The sequence below is a fragment of the Plodia interpunctella genome, chromosome 8 (genome assembly GCF_027563975.2).
Source record: "Plodia interpunctella isolate USDA-ARS_2022_Savannah chromosome 8, ilPloInte3.2, whole genome shotgun sequence".
NCBI classification, from domain to species: Eukaryota; Metazoa; Arthropoda; class Insecta; order Lepidoptera; family Pyralidae; genus Plodia; species Plodia interpunctella.
In genome coordinates this window covers 4559070-4581148 of record NC_071301.1, presented here as the reverse complement: position 1 = coordinate 4581148, position 22079 = coordinate 4559070, and the positions used below count along the sequence as shown (strand labels likewise).

General features: G+C 33.2%; 1 protein-coding gene across 8 annotated transcripts in view; it reads right to left on the bottom strand.

Moving 5' to 3' along the window:
• Positions 1–22079, bottom strand: part of LOC128671840 (alkaline phosphatase-like) — a 104990-nt gene that overhangs the window by 49407 nt on the left and 33504 nt on the right. The window contains exon 1 of one of the 8 annotated variants that reach the window (XM_053748639.2): positions 10734–10769. The exons of 6 other annotated variants lie outside the window; for them this stretch is intronic. The gene's annotated coding sequence lies outside the window, so the exon portion shown is untranslated. Of the gene's footprint in view, positions 1–9898; positions 10165–10733; positions 10770–22079 lie in introns of those variants that run through there. One more of the 8 variants, XM_053748632.2, reaches the window with a different exon arrangement.

Below are 22079 nucleotides of genomic sequence, written 5' to 3'. Positions count from 1 at the left end.
ATGTACGTCAGACAGTCTTCGACACGATAGCACACCCTTAACTTTGTTTTTAGTTACAAAACTTTCACGATCAAAGTAATAATTCATATTTTACGGTCAAAAGGGAATATCAAAAGTTACACGGTTATGTTGTTAGTGACTGATTTTGAAAGTTATTTCACGTACGTACCTACGTATGTTAGTTTTACGCTTCTTAAGAAAATCTTTAAGTTTCTAAAATAATAAAAGAGTGTACTTAAACTTAAAACTGAACCTAATCCATATCTACTAATATAATATTATAATGCAAAAGTCTGACTATTTGTTTATTCCGCTTTCACGACTAAACCGTTGGACCAATTTTGATATGATTGTGTATGCATACAGTTAAAGACCTATTACGAGGAGCGTAACCTTGTATGAAAATCATATCTGTTCTTTGTATAAATTCAGGCGAATATAAGACGCATGTACAGTAGTACAAAAGACACTAATGAACTTTACAGGGCAAGCCGCATACCACACGATTTTGCAATCTTAGTAAACCACCAATTTCTTACAAAATATTACATTGAACCGCTCAATATTTCGCAATGGCTTTTGGTATTAATATTTGAAGGGTCGGTTAGGGTTGCCTACCAGCAGGGTAAATGTTGAAGCAATGATGAATGGATTACCAATTAACGCTGGGCCAGGTTCCTAAGGTGAACAACGTTATTTGACTTTGATTTTAATGGGGCTGTCAATCAAATAGTTTTCATTTAATTTGACACGACACCAACAAAGCTAAAGTTTTCAAGTCTATTTCGGAATCGAGATGCCTACCTAATTGTGTGAATAATTTATAAGTTGGAATTACTAAAGAGTTGCAAACAAGGGAGTAACCAACATCAAATTGTCTTTGTTATCTGTAACTTAAATTAGTTTAGTCTCACATCTTTATAATGAAAGTTTGTGGTGATATTTGGATAGGCTTTTGTAAGATTTTTTCGCATGTAATAATCATATTTCGCTAGTAGGCACTGCATATTTCTTATCATATTTTTTGTTCATCGCACATTTTATCCTTTTTTAAATTAATTTGTGGAAAGACCATCACATCATCCATCTAACAACGAGAAGCCGTTGACTCGTATCCATATATAGTATTCAGTGAACTTTGTTTAATTATGACTATGAATTTACCAGACAAGTTTAGACCGCAACAAAATAGCTAATGCTGAACGCTGACTAACCATCGGACCGGAAATTACCCAAGTACAAGCAAAATGTGTTGCCTGTTTATTATGAAACAGAATATTAAGCTTTCATAATTGTTCAGATAACTTTCCGCGACTTGGCGGGACCAGTGCGATGCTTCATTACTGCGTTGAGTGCCTTTATTTAATTAATTTGTTATTAATTTGTATCTTATTGTGTTTTTTGTTTAAGTAATTTTGTTTCGGCGGCAGTACATAGCACTAGCGCTTGTGTCACATTTTTATTAATTTCTTTTTTAATATTAACTAGCGGCCCGCCCCGGCTTCGGGTACAATTTGCGAGTTATGTACTTATACACCTTCCTATTGAATAACTCTGTGTATTTAAAAACCCGCATCGAAATCGAAATATGTTTTAAAAATATAAGAATACATAGGGACAGACTGACAGCGGGAAGAGATTTTTTTATACTATATGTATAATGCTATACGTAATAAACACGTAGTTTTCATTGATCAAACATTGTGAGAAATCCTGCACTCGAAAGATTTCGAGGCAACTTCGTCTTAAATATAACTTGTTTAGGGATATACATTGAATTTGATTTACACAGAAATTGTTTTTCAGACTAAGGGAAACTAAGGGTGAGATGCACACACCCAGATGCAACTTTGACGTTTACTGCGCAGAAAAACACAACGTACGCCTTTTTGTTAATGCATCGGCCGCAAATCAAAGTTGACTGGTGCAACTCACCCTTGGCGTGTAATATAAATAAAACATGACGTTTCACATGATACGAAATGTTGGCACACGAACCTAGCATATATTGTTTTTTATTTGCAGAGCTTGAGACATTTAACACAAATAATGGCTACATTAGCTGTTACTTAAAATGATATTTCACTTAAATTACTTTTGCAACGTTGCAAGTCAGCTCAGTGAAATGTTACACATTAGCGCATCGAATGTTTTTATGCATTTATCAACCGTGTTATTATGTAGTAGGGGATTTGATGAAAATTATTTATATTGCATTGTGAGGACGTCTCCTTTATTATCAAGTGTGTCACCGGAGTCAGATTTTACTCTAATCACCTACAGACATCTGACATGACTTACGACTACCGCAGTAGGTACCAAGTAGAGTTAAGCATACTATATACAATTGTACACACTAGTGGGCTATATGATCAACCATGGAGTGTGCAATTAGTGCAGGATTTTTTTCGATGTTTTCTTTCATCCGGAGCAAATGGTGGTCTATGAAAAGTACTAGTATACTTATGTCAGATTTGTATTAAGTAGAAACTCAGTTGTATGGCACGGTTTGGGAATCCAATCGATCACAAGTGGGCGTCTTTACCAGTAGGTAAGTGATTGAATGATTTAGAGTTGCACCAGTCTAACTTGACGTTAATTTTTACTTGCGCAGAAAAAAACAACTCATCCAAAAAGTTTATTGAGCCAATATCAAAACTACTTATTAGCCGCGAATGTAGGCCTCGCGAACCCAATATTTTTTTAGAAAATAGTGAATATTTCAAAAACAACTTAACCGATTTTGACGTCCCACGAACTTTAAAATTCTATTGACAGATCCTATATATTTTTTAAATTTCAACACAAAAATCTGACCAAGGGTTCGAAAGTTATCGCGTTACAAACATACATACAAATATATTTTTGGCCCAAGTAGAATGGTAGACCTCGCTCGCTCGGTAATTTTTTTATTAAAGGGAAATTAAAGAGGTAAATTACAATATAAATGTCTGTGTCTGCATTTTTTGGCGAACAAAATACTTGAATCATTAATTGAAAGAGTAAATAAATAATATAAAATGAATTGTTCAAACAAAATGCAAAAATATTTAAAGCTTTTAAGTGAGAGGTAAAACTTTATTTAAATGTATTTTTTTATCTTGGTTTTATTTAACATTAAATATTCAGCGTTAAAGCTTAATATGAACAACTCAATCCTCTTTTTACTGCCCTGCGTTATTTCAGAAGGACCGTAGTAAAAAGTAAATGGATCACGGCTCCAGCTGAAGGGCATGTGATATGTTTGGATTCCTTTTATAGCCCGTTGTATTTGCGCAAGGCATTATATTAGCTATCCTCATATTTGGCTCGAAGAACGAAAACATCGTTATTCACTAGAGAAATAAAAAATACGCATACTAATACTAGAAAAATAAATACGTTACTGGAAAAATAAAAGTGCCCGGTGGGAGTTTATTTTAAAATGTGTCATGTTTAAAAGTTAACACGTGAAATTTTGAATTTACATAAAAAAATGTGTTTAATTATATTTTATTAAATTTTAAAAACTATCACTCTCAGGGTGTAAATGCGTAGAAATAAAACGCATTCATCGGATTTGGAATATTTCTTTGGAGTTGAACATTTGTATGAAACGTATGTTAGATTGAAGTACCACAATCTGTCTAAATTCATGCATCTATCACCGCCACACAGATGTTCATGCAGAGTAACTTAATATGCAGCTGACTGTACTTGGTTAGTAACTACCTAAGGCTCAAATCCCACGTTCAATACACGAATATCCGCCCGCGGTGAAAAGCTAAATTTGCGTGGGCGAAGCTAAAGCTAGGCCAACATACATTTTATTACCCAGCCATAATAAAAGTATTTGCCGATCAACAAAATCTTAACGTACATATAAAAAAATACACTGAAATATACAGAAAATTAAAAAAAGATTAATGGGCGCTAACTGTTGGAGTCGAAAATATTAAAAATGCTGAGAGGAAAACCTCATCTAAGTAGATCAAAATTATTATTTGTATATTGTTCAATATTGTATATACAAAAGCCAAAAAAGTTATATGAGAAGATACTTACGTGTAAGTAAGTATTTACTTTCATTATAATAAGGAAGGAAACTTTACTTTCATTTTAACAGTAGTGAAGGAAACCAATACTGGTTTCCTCCACTACTGTTCAAATGAAAGTAAATCCTTATGAAAATACTTTTTATTTCATGGATATCAGAGGACGCTGTTGCTGGCGACTCCGCCCGTGGCATAAAGTTGCCTGTAACTTATTCTTCTATCACCATACAAACAATCACATTGATTAATTGTTCCGTTTTGAGATGAAAGAAGGACAAAATTAAATATACACACTTTTAATTTGAATTTTAGCATCCGACTTATATGATTTTGCCATATTATATGCAATTTTCTGTATAATTAATGTAAGTATTGAAAGCATGCAGAAAATTGCCTACTATTTCCCTACGCATAATTAGACCAAATTCTATACAAACACTATAGCCTATTTATAGAATAAGATACACCAAAATACTCGTTATTATCTTTGAAGTGGCAATCTATTAGCTCTCTGAACAACCATTACCGAGAAGAAACGCCGAAAGAAGCTCATTACCCAGAACTAATGTAACTGAAGACTTTTTATCACATTTCTAGAAAATGACAAAATAAGTTTTACACGACACCTAATCTGAAAGAATCGAATTCCATATTTGAATTTTTAAGTGAAAGTATGTAATTGAAGTCGAACAAAAACCGGCCTAAAAATTGTATGAAATCCATTGTTACCCTTGGGAATTATAACCCGGTCGAGATAAATGTGAACATCGCTGCATACAAACGTCATTTAGACATCGAGATCGAAACACGATTCCGTCATTTTACATCAATATTTAATAAGTATTATTTTTTAAATAAGTATTAATGCAGATTGGCAAAAAATATGATGATAAAAAAACGAACAGTGTGAATGTGAATATTTGATGGACGTTAATGTAATTATTTATGTACCAACAATAAATTGTATTTTATTATATTATTTTTATTGTCGTCCTAGGCAGGTGTCCTATAAAGTACTATGTATCACTCGAAAGAAAGTACGAGTCACAACTCTTGTGTTTACGACCCTCGACTGACGTTTCGGCTCTCAACATACAGAATCGGTGACTTTCATTTCTCGGTGAACAATGTACTCTTTGTAAAGTATACTCGTATATGTCAAAAAAGCTCAACATTTCTTGAAACATTAATAGTTTACTATCAGGTATAACTGTAACTATGAACTGATAAATAAGTATTTTAATTTTATAACTTCTAGGGAGCACATCTTCTAAATAAGAGATGCGTGTTTTCTGCGACGGTTATTTTTAGTCTATTTCTGTGCCAATTATCAAAATCATTATAAATTTTCAACAACATTCAAAACAAATATTCCCTCTTTTTAATAATATATTGAGGGTCTACGCCAACTCTATATATTATTAGTGAAAAATATGTCGAAATTTCGTATGGAATACCTAAAACATTTCTAAGATTGCTTAAAACAAATGAAATTTATATTCCTATCGTATTTTGTCCCAGTGACGGTTCCGAAGATAAACGAAAGGGATGGGTTGGTGTCTCGGATGATTTCATATCGCGTCGCTTTGCCGACTACCCTCATATCTCAATCGACGCGGAATGCCCAACTGGAGAAAATATTCTATCGAACGTATTGACATAGTTTTTGTCATCGACCTTCCTAAGTGACGCAAACACCATTTTGTCGCTTATATAATAATATTACTAGGAAGATTGTCAAAAATAGGAGTACCTTACCTACTTAATATACTTTGTAGATAAGTACAGTACAGATCTCCAAATATTAAATAAGTCACTGCAGTATATCTGCGCAGTAGGTAATTAATAAAAACATGTACATTATTTCACGTTTTTGTTATTAATTTGTCATCTTACTAACATCTAATTTGAATTTTTTGCTATAGAATTCCAACAATAGAATAGCTAATTACATTTCTCTCCGTTTAAGTTCATCTAAAGTACTTAAACAAACGAAAAAAAAATCCGACGGATATTAAAACTTGTAACGAGAAATCATTTTAGCCAATTGACATTGAAACAATTGACTTGACATAAAAAATACTGTACAGTTACCCACTTCAATGATTTCAACTACCTATCTTTTCAGAGAAGCAAATATTAGAAAAACACATCTCATGCTTTATAAGAACTAAATTTCGACCTCTTGTTCTTGCCAGTGAACCGAGAGGTCCCGGGTTCAATCCCCGGTCGGGTCATGATGGAAAATGATCTTTTTCTGATTGGCCCGGGTCTTGGATGTTTATCTATATATGTATTTGTTATAAAAAATATAGTATCGTTGAGTTGGTATCCCATAACACAAGTCTCGAATTTACTTTGGGGCTAGCTCAATCTGCGTGATTTGTCCTGATACTTATATATTTATATAATTTAAAATATAAGGAACCCCACTCCGAAGTTTCTCATCTGCTGGAAAAGAGCTGATTTCCAAACGGTTGAACGAACATTTTCTAAACTTAACTATCAAATAAACAAAACTATATCATCTACGGTTTAGCCGTTTGGCTGCTACAATGCCACGGACACGAACTAAACTTAAGTTTATCGTGTATGCGGAATCCTACCCTCCTTGTTCGGGTAGATCACATAGAAATTGCTTTTCTGTATTTTAATTTCTTTAAATTAGTACTTAGTAGAAAACAAACAAATAAAAACGGTAGACGGTTAAAAGTCATAAGTTCCGACTTTGATATAACATTATTGATTTATTTATATAACTGATTACTAACAAACGTTGTCTAACAATCTGATATCGGGCTTCTTAGAATAATATTAAGAAATCTATTTTCAGCTACACTTTCTTAACTTGTTATCATCTTTTAGCTAAATTTACCTATTGTTCATTTCAGTCAGATTGTTCAGCGTTCTGACTCATGTGTGATTTAATACACCACAACTTACCTCTGGAGAAGGAAAACGCACAAAGCTGTGCTGTGCAAAATGTACCATAGCTCTAATATACCGAAATTCTATTGGTTTAGTTAGCGCGGTGCTCCATCAAGCTATGGGTCTCGAACAACCAATAAAACAAATGACAAAATTCTATTGGTTATTTGAAACTACACTAAACTTTAATGAGCAGTGACACGATATATGTATATTGGAAAGCCCAGTGCTGTCGGTTCGCTCGCATAACAAATAGTATCAAGTGACGTGGAAATCCCTGAGCGAAACTTGTAATAAATGTTATTGCACTGCACCTGAGAAATACTCTCGGCTACATTTCGATGTTATCGAAACGAATTTATGGATTGATGCGAAAATAACCAATAATTTCATACGTTGGTTGGTTTGAAATTGGAATAGAATTGTTTTTTGTAAACATATTTGCTTTTTATACAACAGCCAATATTCCGCAATATGCTCAGTACGTGGAATACCTCAACTTCCATGAAATAGAACTAATGGCAAAAGAAAATACATTTTGAAGTTTTGCTTGCGCCAGTATACTTTGACGTTAACTTTTACCTGTAAGCCGCCGCCTTTAAGACCTTGCGTTGATGTGCGTAGGTTAAAGTTAACGTCAAAATCAACTGGTGAAACTGACTCTATTCCCGAAAACTAACGATATTGTCTAAACGTAAACGGCCAACTAAATTTTAATTGGAATTATCTATAGTCTATTTTAAAAAAGTACTTATCTCTAATGTACGTACAGTACATTAGCGCGACCCGGCTTCATACGTGTAAAAACATAATAAATTTGTCACCTTAACCTTCCTCAGAAATCGCATCATCTATTGGTGAAAACCACTTGAAAATCCATGCATCAGTTTTTGAGTTTATCGCGAACAGGCAGACAAACAGACGCAGCAACTTTGTTTTGGACTTTGTTTTATAATACTTATATAAGGATTGATCTTAGCAATTTTCTAAACATTAAATTTTTCTGATGTAGGTTCTTCACCAATATTGACGGGTTAACAACTAGTGTTGTGGTTCCGTCTAAAATGTCTTTGAGAAAAACAATAGATATCAAAATAGTTTATGATATATAGGTAGCATAAACGGTGTGTAGCTGTAATTCCCCACACAATGAATAGGTTTTAATGTGATGCCTCTAAGAGGCTATAGTTTGGAGTTGGAGAGAGAAGCGGAAAGACATAATATCTTTCCGATCTTAAATCGTCGAAGTGCAATTGCTTTTACCATTGCATTGAAAATGGCTCTTTTATACTTTATTTGAAGCAGAAATTTATTGAATGGAATTCATTCCATTAAATAAATTTCTGCTTTACTTTTTTTTTTAATTTCAATATAAATGCACCATTTTCTTTCACATTATACTGCACTTTGTTGAGTAAATTGACATTATCGATTACGTTATTTTTTTTTATACACGAAAACGATCGTAGTTATTTACCCCATTATTCGCAAAAAAGAGTTAAAGTATGTTTTTTCTCGTTCTGTCAATGCCAAATTTTGTGAATCGCGAAAGTGACAAAACATTCTTTATATTTTTTATGAGAAACTAGGTTGAGAAAGAGAGGTCTTAAAATGTAGTACTCAACAAAGTAATTTGTTAAATTTTCCGACGCTAGAGCGCGTCTTAGCTACGATGAAAATAATAGGAAAGGACCATCTAATTTTACGCAGACTTTAAGATACGTCATAAGCCAATTTGTGACAGACTTTAGAAATTGCACGTAAAAATTACAGTTACTTTTATATATTTCTCTTTTATCTATGTCAGTTACAGTCCGGGTATCCGATTCAAACACAATAAAAAAAAGTTTATTGTCGAAAAAATCATTCATTTTATCCGTCAATATGTCCGATCAGCCTCTCTGATTGCAGAATGCTATGTTCACTGAAATATAGTGGAGCTCCGATTTTTTCAAATAAAAACTTTTTTTATTATGTGATAATGGAGTGTCAGGTATTATAAAGCACAACGAAAAGAACGAATACATTTAATTTATAGCTCATATGCTGTACACATATTGTAGGATAGTTTCCTGGAAACAGGGAAAGTCAGGTAACAAATACCAAACATATGTCACGTGAATTGTCGGAAATGAAACATCTGAGATGTTCCTCCGGCCTATATCAATCTGGCACGTGAAGAGATATCAAGGGAAAATTAAAATCATTACTCAGCTTTATGGGCGTTTTTATCACGGGTGTTGTCGTCCCTTTTCATTTTTAGTCATATGGGTGCCATATGACAAATGAAAAAATACGAAACAACGCGGAGATCGTACGTAATAGTGAACAAGTTTTTTTAAATACCATTATTGCCATAAGCTTTTATTATCGTGAGAAAGATTTTGTTGCGTTCGACACGTGCCAAAAAGTTGTGCAGTAAATCGTTGAGGTGCCTCGTTGGGAGCAGATCCTGAATGCACAATCAGGACATTGCTTATAATAATAATGCATTGTCACGAAAAATTACACGACGTGCAAAATTTTAACTCCGTAGAACAAGCGGAAGTAGGTGAAATTGAACAGGCGAAACTACATAAAAGCTTGTAAAAACAAAGACGTCCAAAAGTTTGTCCTTAACTTTGATATTTTTAGATAAATTTCTATGTCTATAATCAGCTTAATACGGTGATCAGAAAATAATTATATCTTAGTTTTCTTTAAGTTTGCTAGCAAAATATGAGTAGGTAGTTTTCTAGCAAACTCAAAGAATAATTTTAATTTTTATGAGTCGAATTATATGCTTCAACGATATATATTTTTTAATTTATGTATATTTTATTAAATAAAAAAATGGCTGACATAATTAAAAATGCTGTAGGTAAAACTTTTATAAAAGTTCACTAAAGATTATTTGTATTAAATAACTTATTTTTCCAAAACAACGTGAAACTTACGTTTATTATTTTTTTCTTCCTCTAAACTTCCACATTAAAGAAGAAAGTCTGCACTTATCACTTCAGATAACTCACTAAAATCTAACTTTTATACAACTTAAACAAAGTTACTTCAAAATTTAAGTTCGTTCACTTAAGTTTAAAACTCATTTGTCACTATTCCTAAAAGTCTATTGCTCCACATCACTATTCGATAAATTAAAATATCGTAAGTATCGGCACGCTGAAAATAAATACGCATATAATTTGCGCCAGGTCCGTATCCAATCGGGTGACCGAATACACTGAAATATAGTAGGGTCGCCAGTTGCCAAAGCGCGCATGCGCTATATCCAAGTGACAGTTCTGATAGAACCCATGATTTTGGTTATGAAAAAAGACTGAACAATAATTAAATGTTAATTAGTTTGGTTTCATGTATATAGCTTTCTAATATAGTTTGAACGATTTCGTGTTTCTTTCATAATAAATTTGCATTATTTAGGATTATCTTCGGAAATATGTACTCGCACTTCAGTTTCACTTTTATATAAATTCGCTTATATTTTTAAAATAAAAATAAAATATGTATAAATTCACCGCACTCGTTCTGAGGACACCTTTTCAATTTCGTAACTAGCTTATAGATAAAAAAATAAAACTTCTATAAGCATTTTCTTGGTTACAGGATAAAGTTTTGTTTCAAAAGTTAGCACTGATTTTGAAATCAATAATTTAATACGTACCTTTATCACAATATTATTATAATTATACGTACTTAAAAACAGACAAACTACATTTAAGTATTGTCAAAATGTCGAAGCGTCGAGCGTGATCCTTTGCTTTGTAAGTTTACCTGGGTGGACCACGGGCAATTTTTCTTTCCGGTGAGTCTGCAACGATAAGCAAAATATTTAAATATATGTCCCGCACCTATTTTAAGTCGTGGCTTAGAACAGTGAATTGAACATCCCAAAAAATTCCGATATAAATGCAAATGAAAGAAGCATTAAGCCTAAAATTATCATTTTTCAAATAGACTGGACTTCAATAAAATTGGTATTTAAAACTTCAAACGAAAATGTCACTTTTGGACAATATTACAATTGCAAATTCATCTTGGGCTCAAACTCACTGAAGTAGTAATTATTTTTATGAATAATATCTGTGAGTCATTTTTTAATTTTCGTTTGTGGATATTCTGGCTTTTGCCTCGAGGGATTTTAAACTGAGGTTTTAAATCGCTCTTGTTATGCAAAGGCATGATTATTTTCATCGAGATTTATTGTTTCAATATTGTTCAATCATATATGATAAACGAGCATTTCTTGTATACTTTTTCATATAACTAGTTTCTCCGAAATTATGTTAACGGTTTCGGGCATTTTTTATAGTCAAATAGATAATTTATACTTTTACCTCGCCATATTTATATAAGACAGTTGCACAAAGAAAGAAAACAAATAAAGATTTCACTTGACATGTGAAATAAATTATATTCACGAATTCTGTAGAAATGTCTCCCAGAGTAACAAAGAGTTATAAGTGTTCTTCCACAAAAGATTTATGCACAGCACAACGCTTTTTCTTGCAATGTAAAAGATACGAGTTCGCACTATAGAATTTTTAAATGACAGAGTTTCGTGTTTCATTCTTTTCTGAAAAAACTGTGTCAACCTCAAATAGAGGTATCTTTTATTATTGCGAGATATCAATTTATAAATTGCATTATATTTTATGTAGTATCAGGACCCACTCTATATCCAACTATATTTTTTCCTCAACAGAAGAAATAGTATTTAATTGTATACCTTAAATACCTATACATCATACACACAAGTTTAACAAAAAAAATTGTATTTTTGGTGTGAGAGAAAAATAATTATTTTACTAACGATCTATAAGATGGTTCCGTACAATTTATAGAATTTTATTGGTGTGTGTGTGTTTTCGTAAAATTTTAGGCTCAGTAATTTTAAAAAATACATTGTAAAAATGAGTATACAAGGGTGCTACTTATTTCAAATTAATTCATTTTCTTGTATTTTTATGTTTTTCATAAAAACTATTAATGTTGAAACTGTTTATTTTATAATAATAACAAAAACTAAATTTGAGATCCTTATAATGAGCCCTTTCATTTGATATAAAACACAAGAAGGTTTGCAAAACATTTTAATTTCATAGTAATCATAGAACTGCACCAATCTTACTAAATGACGCCTAATTTGGTCCAGTAAATTCGGAGCAAATTGGCTGTGACAAACGGAGAGAGTGATCCTATAAGGGTTCCTTTTTTTTTTGTACGGAACTCCAAAAACATTTGAAACTGTGTCAAAAAGTTATTATTGTAGTCCCCAATTAGTGTAATTGTAAATTACAGCTTACAAATTCCGAACCCTACTAATCCTACTAATATTATAAACGCGAAAGTTTGTGAGGATGTATGTGTGTTTATTAATCTTTCACGCAATATCTACTGGACAGATTGTTATACAATTTGGTACACGGGTATAATATAACCTGGAATATAACATATAGGGTAATTTTTATCTCGAAATTTTCATGGGACAAAGCCCCGGGGCGCCGCTAGTATTATAAATGCGAAAGTTGAGGAGGATGTATGTGTGTATGTTTGTTATTCTTCCACGTAAAATCTACTGGACGGATTGTTATTACATTTTCTACACGGGTAGAATATAAACTGGAATAACATATACTCTTTAATCCGAAATTCCCACAGGAGCGAAGCCGCGGGGCGCAGCTAGTAATTTATAATGTCAAGGATTATACGGTAAGTTTAGTATATTTACCGTATGCTCGGCTTTCATTGAGTATGCAATTGTAGTTTTAATTAGTTTAAACCAGTTGTAACTGCTTTCAAATCCACATCTGTGGCCTTAAGATAGAGTTCTGCGGATGTAGACCGTTTGGTTTTATTACGTACTAACTTTTGTCTATAGCTGGTTTCAGGAGTAGTTTGAAGTAAGGGTAATGTCATCCATAAGGTTTTTCTAAAATTTGTATGTACTTTTAATAAACATAACTTTTATCTCTCGATATTGTCTATTGTCTCGATATAATTTTATATTATAACTGGCTAACGGGCTTCGCTTCCATGGGAATTTTGAGATAAAAAGTACCATATATGTTAATCTAAGTTACATTCTACCCGTGTACCAAATTTCATTACTATCCGTCACACGAGTAACACACATCGTGAAAGAGTTACAAATGTACACACACACACATACATCGTCACAAACTTTCGCATTTATAATATTAGTAGGATATTACATTTTATATTTTTGCAATGTTGCATGGCTCTAAGATATTCGCGAGGAATTAACATTTCGATGCTCACTCCAAATACATTTGTGACTTAAGCATTATTACGATAAGAAATTAGAAAATGACGAATATGAATTAATTTTATATATGGAAGAGTAAAGTCACGCCCTATCAATGCAACGAAGGTTCATGTATGAAAGATACAAAACTTATGTGTAAACTTTATTCCCTAAGGCATAAGGGTTTGTATCAAAGTTCGTCACCGGAGATGTTGCCAAGGGGAATTGCATACTTGTAAATAAATTAATATGAGGGGCATGGCACAACTTGATGGCGCTATTTTCTAGTTGCAAATTATAATGAGGATACAACTTTTAATGAGATTTAGAGACGTATTGCTTAACTTAGTATTACATAAATATTAAAATACTAGCTTTTGCCCGCGGCTTCGCCGGCGTGAATTTCATAGCAACATCTCCCTAATTTTTTTATCGTGTACTCTGTAAGACTGTAACATATATGATTCAAATTCGCATCTTTAGTTCTCATCTTTAGTTCAATTTTCTGTTTCCCGCTGCGTGTCTCTTCCCGCAAACTTGTCCAATCCCGCTTCCAGCTATGTTAAGTAGATATCCCGTACCGTTTCCTACATATTGTGCCATCATGTTTTTCGCAATGTGTCTCGTCCTGTTTCCCACTACGTGTCTACTTCCCATTTCCCGCTCCTACTCCCACTCCCGCTTTCTGCAACGCGTGCCGTCCCATTTTCCATGACGTTTTACGTCCCGGCTTTTTATTAACCACAAACGTAAATTAAACATTTTTTGTATTTACTATTATGTTATTTACTACAAAAAGTAAGTGTGCCAATTTTCAGCTTTTTATCTTGAAAATTGTATTAACTCCCATACAATCTTTTTTTCTTTTCCCTACCTACCTTCATAAGGGGGGTGCCCTTATGAAGGAGTTGACGGTTAATTTTCAGAAAAATCTGAAACACGTATTCATTACTATGTTGTAAACAACCAAAATCCAAATTTTCAAGTCACTAACTTCAACGGTGTAGAACTTTCATATTTACAGTTTTTCACCCCTTTCAATTTCCAAATTCTACTACGGAGTACAATTTCCAAAAATCCTTTTTGGAAATTCTACTCCGAATGGGTGCTCACCTACACATGCCAAATTTCAGCATCCCGCCCAGCAGTTTTACGGGTGTATGTTGTCTGTCAGTCAATAACGGAGTTTTATACTGATATATTGATACATACTGCGCCCATTATATCTATATCAGACTTTAATCGATAAAAACAATTTGTTTATATTCTGTTTACACCTTTCTACAAAATTTTAATGTAAATCGTTTCCGTGGATTGTTATTTTAATTTTCCTACAGGACCCTCTTATTTTCCGGGATGAAATGCCTATAAGGTATTAACCCGGGATTCCGAGGAATTTTTGATTCATAATTAGTTTTTCAATTATCCTACGGAAACCTGAACATTTACCGGGATGAAATGTATCTAATTTTTCTACAGGACCCTCCTCATTTTTCGGGATGAAATGTCTGTAAGATGTTAACCCGGGATTCTGAGAAATTTATGATTCATAATTAGTTTTGCAATTATCCTACGGGAACCTGACCATTTACCAAGATGAAATGTATCTAAGATATTAACCCGGTATATGAGGTACCAACAAATACATACCAAACATACCAAATTTCAAGCAAATCGGGCCAGTAGATTTCGATTGATGCGCATTCAGACAGACAGACAGGCAAAAATTTCCAAAACTATATTTTCGTCATCTATATCAGTAAATATATATAACATGAAGAATTTAAAAAAATTTGGCCTTTCTTCAATTTTATTACATGTATTGATAAATAAATTTGTAGAATTTAGATTGCCAATACAAATTAATAGCCATTGTAAAATGATAGAGGTGACTGGTGACCAGAGGGCTGGATATATCTCGTTCAGAGGATGAGTATTGCCCTACAACATGGTAATGCTGTCAGCCTTCTGGGCACATTACCTCAAGGCGACGAATTGCTGGGACTGAAATATTGGTAAATATTTAATTTGTGAACTTTTGGTTTAAGTTTAATTTATTTCGCTTTAATAATGTTTTATTATTTTTATAGATAAATTTGTAAATAATTAAATACCATTGTATGACACAGATATTACAGAAAGGTGCAGTTGTTTGGATCCTGTGTTTCTCTAATCTTATAAGAATTTCCGATATCGGCTAAAATTTCATATCGTACTTGAAACTATAGACAAAGCAAAGGTCGAATGAAAATTTATCTCCATCCAAAGGATTTACACCCGTAAGTTTGTACTACATTATACTCAACTTACATAGTTGTAAGGAAATCCATTCATTACTTATATTATGTAGGTATATGGTTTCCTAAAGAGAGCAACGTGCGTGGGATGTAGGATAGTCTTATGCCGCCTACACGTTATCCCGGCTATTCGGCATACATTGCTGATTCTTCATTGCGGTGAATAAAAGCTCTCGTATACAAACTACGCTATGTTCACGCATTCGCGTCGGCATCGTTAGTTACATTGTTTAACAGCCATATGGATGAAGTCTATTCCACATTCCACGCACTCGACTGGTTAACAATAATGTCTAATTATAAAATTTGCTGAAAAGATCAGAATAGAATAATATAAACTAAAATAACTCTCCGCTTTTGCCTGCTTCTAAGCTTTCTTAGAAGCAGACGCACTAAACGGACTTTGATGCAGTTTTTTCACAGTTATTTAGTCATCTTAATCCCGAAAGTTGAATTGAATTAAATAATAACATACTATACAATCTAAACTAGCTATGCCTCATGGCTTTGCCTCCTTGGGAAATCCAGGATTCTGGACAACCCATGGCCCTCCTCATGAATTATGGCTATCATTCAAAATCATATTTGAAACTGAATTTATTTTTTTCACATTTTGTTTGACCCATTAAATAATTCGCCTTAGGTATCAAATATGTATATATATACTCAGGAGACACATATTATTTGGCTTCGTCTGAAACATATGACCGTCCATTCAGAATCCAACCAACACAACTTCTTTTAAAACTACTATGAATCCTATTCAAGAGAGTAACAAGATTCGCAGATAAATCACAAGTCACGAGTGTATTTATTAGCTGCACTTCCTACAATGTTGCCAGTTCGTATGTTTTTCTTTTTCCTTTCCCGAGGGTTACCACTAGAGTTTGTTTTTTTACTTCCTTTGGGCGACTGCCAGTTACTTGCACCCTAAACCTATATTGTCTGTTCTATTTTTTGATACAATCTATGTTGAATTATCCTTAATTATACACCAAAAACAAGACTGCAAAGTTCTGTTTTCTACTAGTACTAAAGTTTTAGGCAAACTACACTGCATTCATAAACGGTTTTAATACCTAATACAAAATCATGTAATTTTGCGACTTAAGTATCATGAACTGTATAATAATGAATGCGAAATCAAAATAAAAGGTAAAAGAGAGTCAAAGTTAACAAATTTCTCCTTGGTTAGATTCAGACTTAACTGACCTTACCTTGAAGGTGTTAAGGACAAATAAATAATGGAACATGCCAAAAATCTTATTCCAGATTCTTTGATATGTCAATAAAGTCGTTCGATCAGCTATATCAAGAATCATGATGAATGAACAGATTGCGTAAGTACTTAATTACTTATATTAACACTCATTTATTAAGGCAATCTGTAGGGCCATAAATCTCGTACAGCTGAAGGTTCGATTGTCGTTATTAGGTCTGGAACAGAGCCAAGACGTTACAGTTGAAATATTTCGAACAATCCCCGGCTAATTCCGTGCACTGTCTACATCACGTTTTGGAGAAATTCGTTCTTGATCGTTTGAACGTGCGATTTCACTATTCACAGTTTTAACTTATCGTATTATTTAAGAGTGAGAGCGCACCAGTCAATTTTGACGCCGCCGCCGTCGATTAGATAAGAATGGCGTATTTGGCGTTGTTCTGCTCAGGTTAAAATTAACGGCAAAGTTGACTGGTGTCCACCCTTAATAATAAAAATATTACATTAACATTTAATTGACTAGCTTAAAGCTTGGACACAACTCAAGAATCTTTCGACATCAATCACAATTAATGATCATTGACGATGTAATTTTGTTGTATTGTAATTCTATGTATTTCAAACGTATATACCTATTTTTCTATTCATAATAATTCGAGCGTTCTAAGAAAATAATTATATAATTCTCAAAGTTTCTTCAAATTTTTTAATATCACAACTTTTCATATTTAAAAATTCAATAGCATGTTCACGAAATTAACTTGTTTATCGTATCTTGAAGACCAATTGTTTCCCACAGACATAAATTTATAAATATTATTTTCTCATATCTTCTTAAACGAAACCACGCAACTGTAAACGAAATGATAAAACTTATGAACAAAATAAATGAAAAAGAACCATAAAAATGGTTTTGAAAACTAAATGAAAAGATTATGAATGAAAAATATGAAATAATTTTATGTCGTGGGTGCTTAATTTTATAATGCAGCTTGGAATGCTACCATAAATCAGGGTGGAATGCCCGAAGTTGTGCAGCGTCCAGAGGTTTCCATAAATTTCATGTGGTCACCAGAGCTCAAATGAACAACGATAAACCTACATTGCGAGGATTCTTCATGCTAATTAGGGAAAGAATAGGTTTTTTTTTTAAGTTCATAATTTAATTTAATTAATTCTTAAAAGTATCATCACTACATAATATAAACAGTCTTTTTTTAATAGATACCTAGAGTAGTAGTAATTTAATAGATATCAAGAGGAAGGTTATATGTACAGTCTGCCACAGAGAAATGTGAGTGAACCAGAGTGAATGTGCCCTAAGAGATGGTGTTCAAATCGCGGGGGTGTCAGATTTCTCTGTGGCAGACTGTACATAATATGCTATTATACCCGTGCGAAGCCAGACATAAGTTTCAACACGAAGCTACGTATTAAATCACATTAATATATGTGATATATCGAAGCTAATATAATTTGTATCTTCCTTATATTTATAAGTATATACAACTTCGGGCATTCCACCCTGATTTATGGTAGCATTCCAAGCTGCATTATAAAATTAAGCACCCACGGCATAAAATTATTTCATATTTTTCATTCATAATCTTTTCATTTAGTTTTCAAAACCATTTTTATGGTTCTTTTTCATTTATTTTGTTCATAAGTTTTATCATTTCGTTTACAGTTGCGTGGTTTCGTTTAAGAAGATATGAGAAAATAATATTTATAAATATATGTCTGTGGGAAAAAATTGGTCTTCAAGATACTACTACCTATAGAAAAACTATTTTCTATAGGTACTTCAGCAATATTGATAAAAAAAATAAAGTAATGGACAAAACTAATTCACAATGGGTTTTGTCAAGGAAGGACACAAACACAAATAGTAAACACATCATACACAATACCATAGACAAATATCAACAAGGTTACGTGCCAGGATTTTATAAACTTTACGTATATTTTTTGGGGTTGCATTTATAATAAAAAAAATGTTATTTCCAAAACATCGCTGTATACGCTCGCGCAAATCGAAATACCAAAAACAACTGCCGGAAGGTTTTTTGTACAAAAGAATAGGAAATAACAGTAAAAGGCTTTTATATTGTGAATACTTGTTCGAGGAAACATTCTGGTTCCGGAACGCCAATCATTTCTTTCCAACCCTGAAATGTTTTACTTTGTAATAAGTTATTAAATGGCTTGAAAACGTTTTCATCTATATTGAAGATCAATGACATTCAAGGGAGAAAAAAAAATTAACCAATTATCTTGCTAATACACAAGCATTGGTGATCCATTGATTTTTTTTTTCAATTATGATTAGAGTACCCCTGTAGGAAACAGGTGTGATAGTATTATATTATGTATGTATTCTTACACTGACGCTGAACTCACTTTTGTCGCTCACTTAGGACACAAAGTTTGTAACTAGAAAGTAAAAAATTACACGTCGTGAAAAAATATTCTTACAGCTTCAGCGCGCAGTTTAAAGTTAACGTCAAAATTTACTAGTGCAAACAACTCTTCATGAGACTGAAATATTAATATTGTATTTGTGTATTAGCTTATTCGGTATCAAACAAGCTGTAATTGAATTGTCATTTAAAGACAACAGTCAGTTAAAATCCGGCTCATATATCATGTCCTAGCGACATCAGACATGATAAATGTTCAAAATGGGTTTGTTTTGCGGTCATGTCTGACAGATACATACAACTCCTCTTCATTTTTGACAAAATAATAATATTGCAATAACAAATATATGTATGTATTTGAAAATATAGTATACGAAATTCCACAACTATTGGTTTTCCAATTAATATAAGCTCGTCTGTATTCATTGTATTCTTTAATAAACAGAAAATATAATAATCACATATTTTAAGTAGATTTTCTACTTGTGATTATATTTTCTTTATCGGCGTATATTATGTTTATCAAACGATTAGTTCCAGATTTTATTTCTTATTACAGAAATTTTAAGTAAGTTTACAATATTTTACAAGAAATATTGTCGTCCAATCTTGAGGCCGCAAATTCATATTACCTATAGATGCGTAATCTACCAAACTGGAGATTCCACAAAAGGTCATGTAAACTAGTTCGTATCCGACCACTTGTACAAAAGACTGCCGCGGCATTGTACGGATGCAGACAAAATGCGGAAATTGCATGTCACCCACCTGGTTAACACCTTATTGGAAATTGTACCCATCCATAGGGCAGAAATCTATTTTCTACAAAGGCATTTTTGTTTCGATTTTTTTAAGTAGGTAATAAAATTATTACATGGGCCTATAACTCTTACAGACCTAAGCATAAAATACTAAAGTAAGATGTAAGAAGACTGTTCAAACTTTTTTATATGTAAAATGACTTAAGCTATCCATTTTCGAGCACACATTACCGAATTTTCACGCCGCCATTTTGGTTTTTCCGGGGGCGTATAATTGTGTAACCAGAGCCATATTCATGCAAAATCACAATTCTGACGCTTACAATTGTGTCGAGCTGGGCCGTAGTTGAGAGATATCACATTTGTGACCCTCACAATTGTTTCAGCTTGGGCTTGACTTAAGCTTGTAACAATTACTTGAAATAAATGTGCATACATTATTTTTAATAACATACTGAATATTGCCTATTATGGTTAATCAAATGATACCTATGTGTCTGTTATCAGTTCAGAAAAATATTATCAGACTGTTTCTTGTAGAAGATTGTAGATTTTAGAAAAAATAACGGCTGGTAGTTACTGTGTTATAACTAACAAGGTAAGATCACAGGTCGGAAACTCGCGACAAAATATATGAAACAAGCACTTGATGCACACTGGTATTTTTGCGTAGATACGATCCCCAGTGCGATCTTCTTTTTTGCAGTTATACTTGCAGCCACAGCATAACTCGATTTTCTTTTCATCTCCCAGTACTAACCCGGAGTCGGTCCGTCCGTTCTCCAAACAGGCAGTGCGATCTGGTACCGACTGTTAAAATGCTTAATAAATACTTATTCTTTACTAGCGTGCTCGCGGCTTCGCCCGCGTTAATTTTCCGGGATGAAAGGTACCCTATGTCCTTCTCCATACTGCAAAATTTCAAGAAGATTGGTTTAGTAGATAGAGCGTGAAGAGATAACAAACGAACAAACTGAAGCAATAATCCTAATATTAATTAGGATTATTGCTTTAGACCAAGTAGCAACATATAATATTACGCTTCGATCGACAATTCTAACGCTTCTATTAAGTCAATAGGCTTAATGTCACTTTCGGGTGCGCCAACACTAGTGTGAAATATTTCAAGCTGTCTAAAGGGATTTCACGTAATGACCCTAACATGCCTCGCCATTTGGAACATTACTTATTGGGACGACATAAATACATATCTATAGACTACTTCTAGTCAGAAGGTAGTAGTTTTACCCTTTAGGTACGATCAACCACTGTTCCCCATAAAGGGTCTGATTATCGGGAAATCAAAGTTCGTTTCATCACTATAACATTTTTGTCACTTTTTTAGGGTTCCGAAGTAAACGAGGAACCCTTTTTTAGAGTTCCGTAGCCAAATGGAAAAATCTCTTATAGATTAGTCATGTCTGTCTGTCCGTCCGTCCGTATGTCACAGTCACTTTTTTATATTCTATAATGTAATAGGTATCATGTTTGCAACGTGTTCATCTACCTGCTCAAACATTTGAGTAAATGGTGGAAACCTTACTGATGTATATATTAATATTTAAATTATAATATTTTTATTTTTATGTGTAAGGATATTATATATTTCTTACATAAAATAAAACAAAATCAATTTTCTCCAACTTACTGAAAATAAAAAATTAGAAAATCTTAAACACAGTGTTACATTCCAAACAAAAACACCGATTCATATGTCATTATGTAGTAGGTAAACACCGGTCTTAAATCAAAGATTTCGATATCCTTGATTTAGGGCCGGCGGCCGGATCAACTGTATGTCCCTATTTAGGTTAAAGCTAAAAAAATAGCTGGTTTAAGGAATGTTTAGTGTGAGTTGCACCAGCCATATTGATCAGTCATCAGTTTGATTTTGTATTTGACCTGCGCACCGCTGACGCTTAGACAAAGTGGCGTAGGTACTTTACGATTTCTGTGGGCGAAGTGCGGGTTAGCATTTCACTTCTCACCATCGAATCGATTTGAAACGAGACACAGCGTACCAATCACATTACGCCATTGTGACGCAACGATAACCGTGTGGTTGTCGTTGCGTCGGCAATGTCATTGGTTCGCTACATTTCACTTCGAATCGATTCGATGGTGAGAAGTGAAATGCTCTAACCTGCACTAA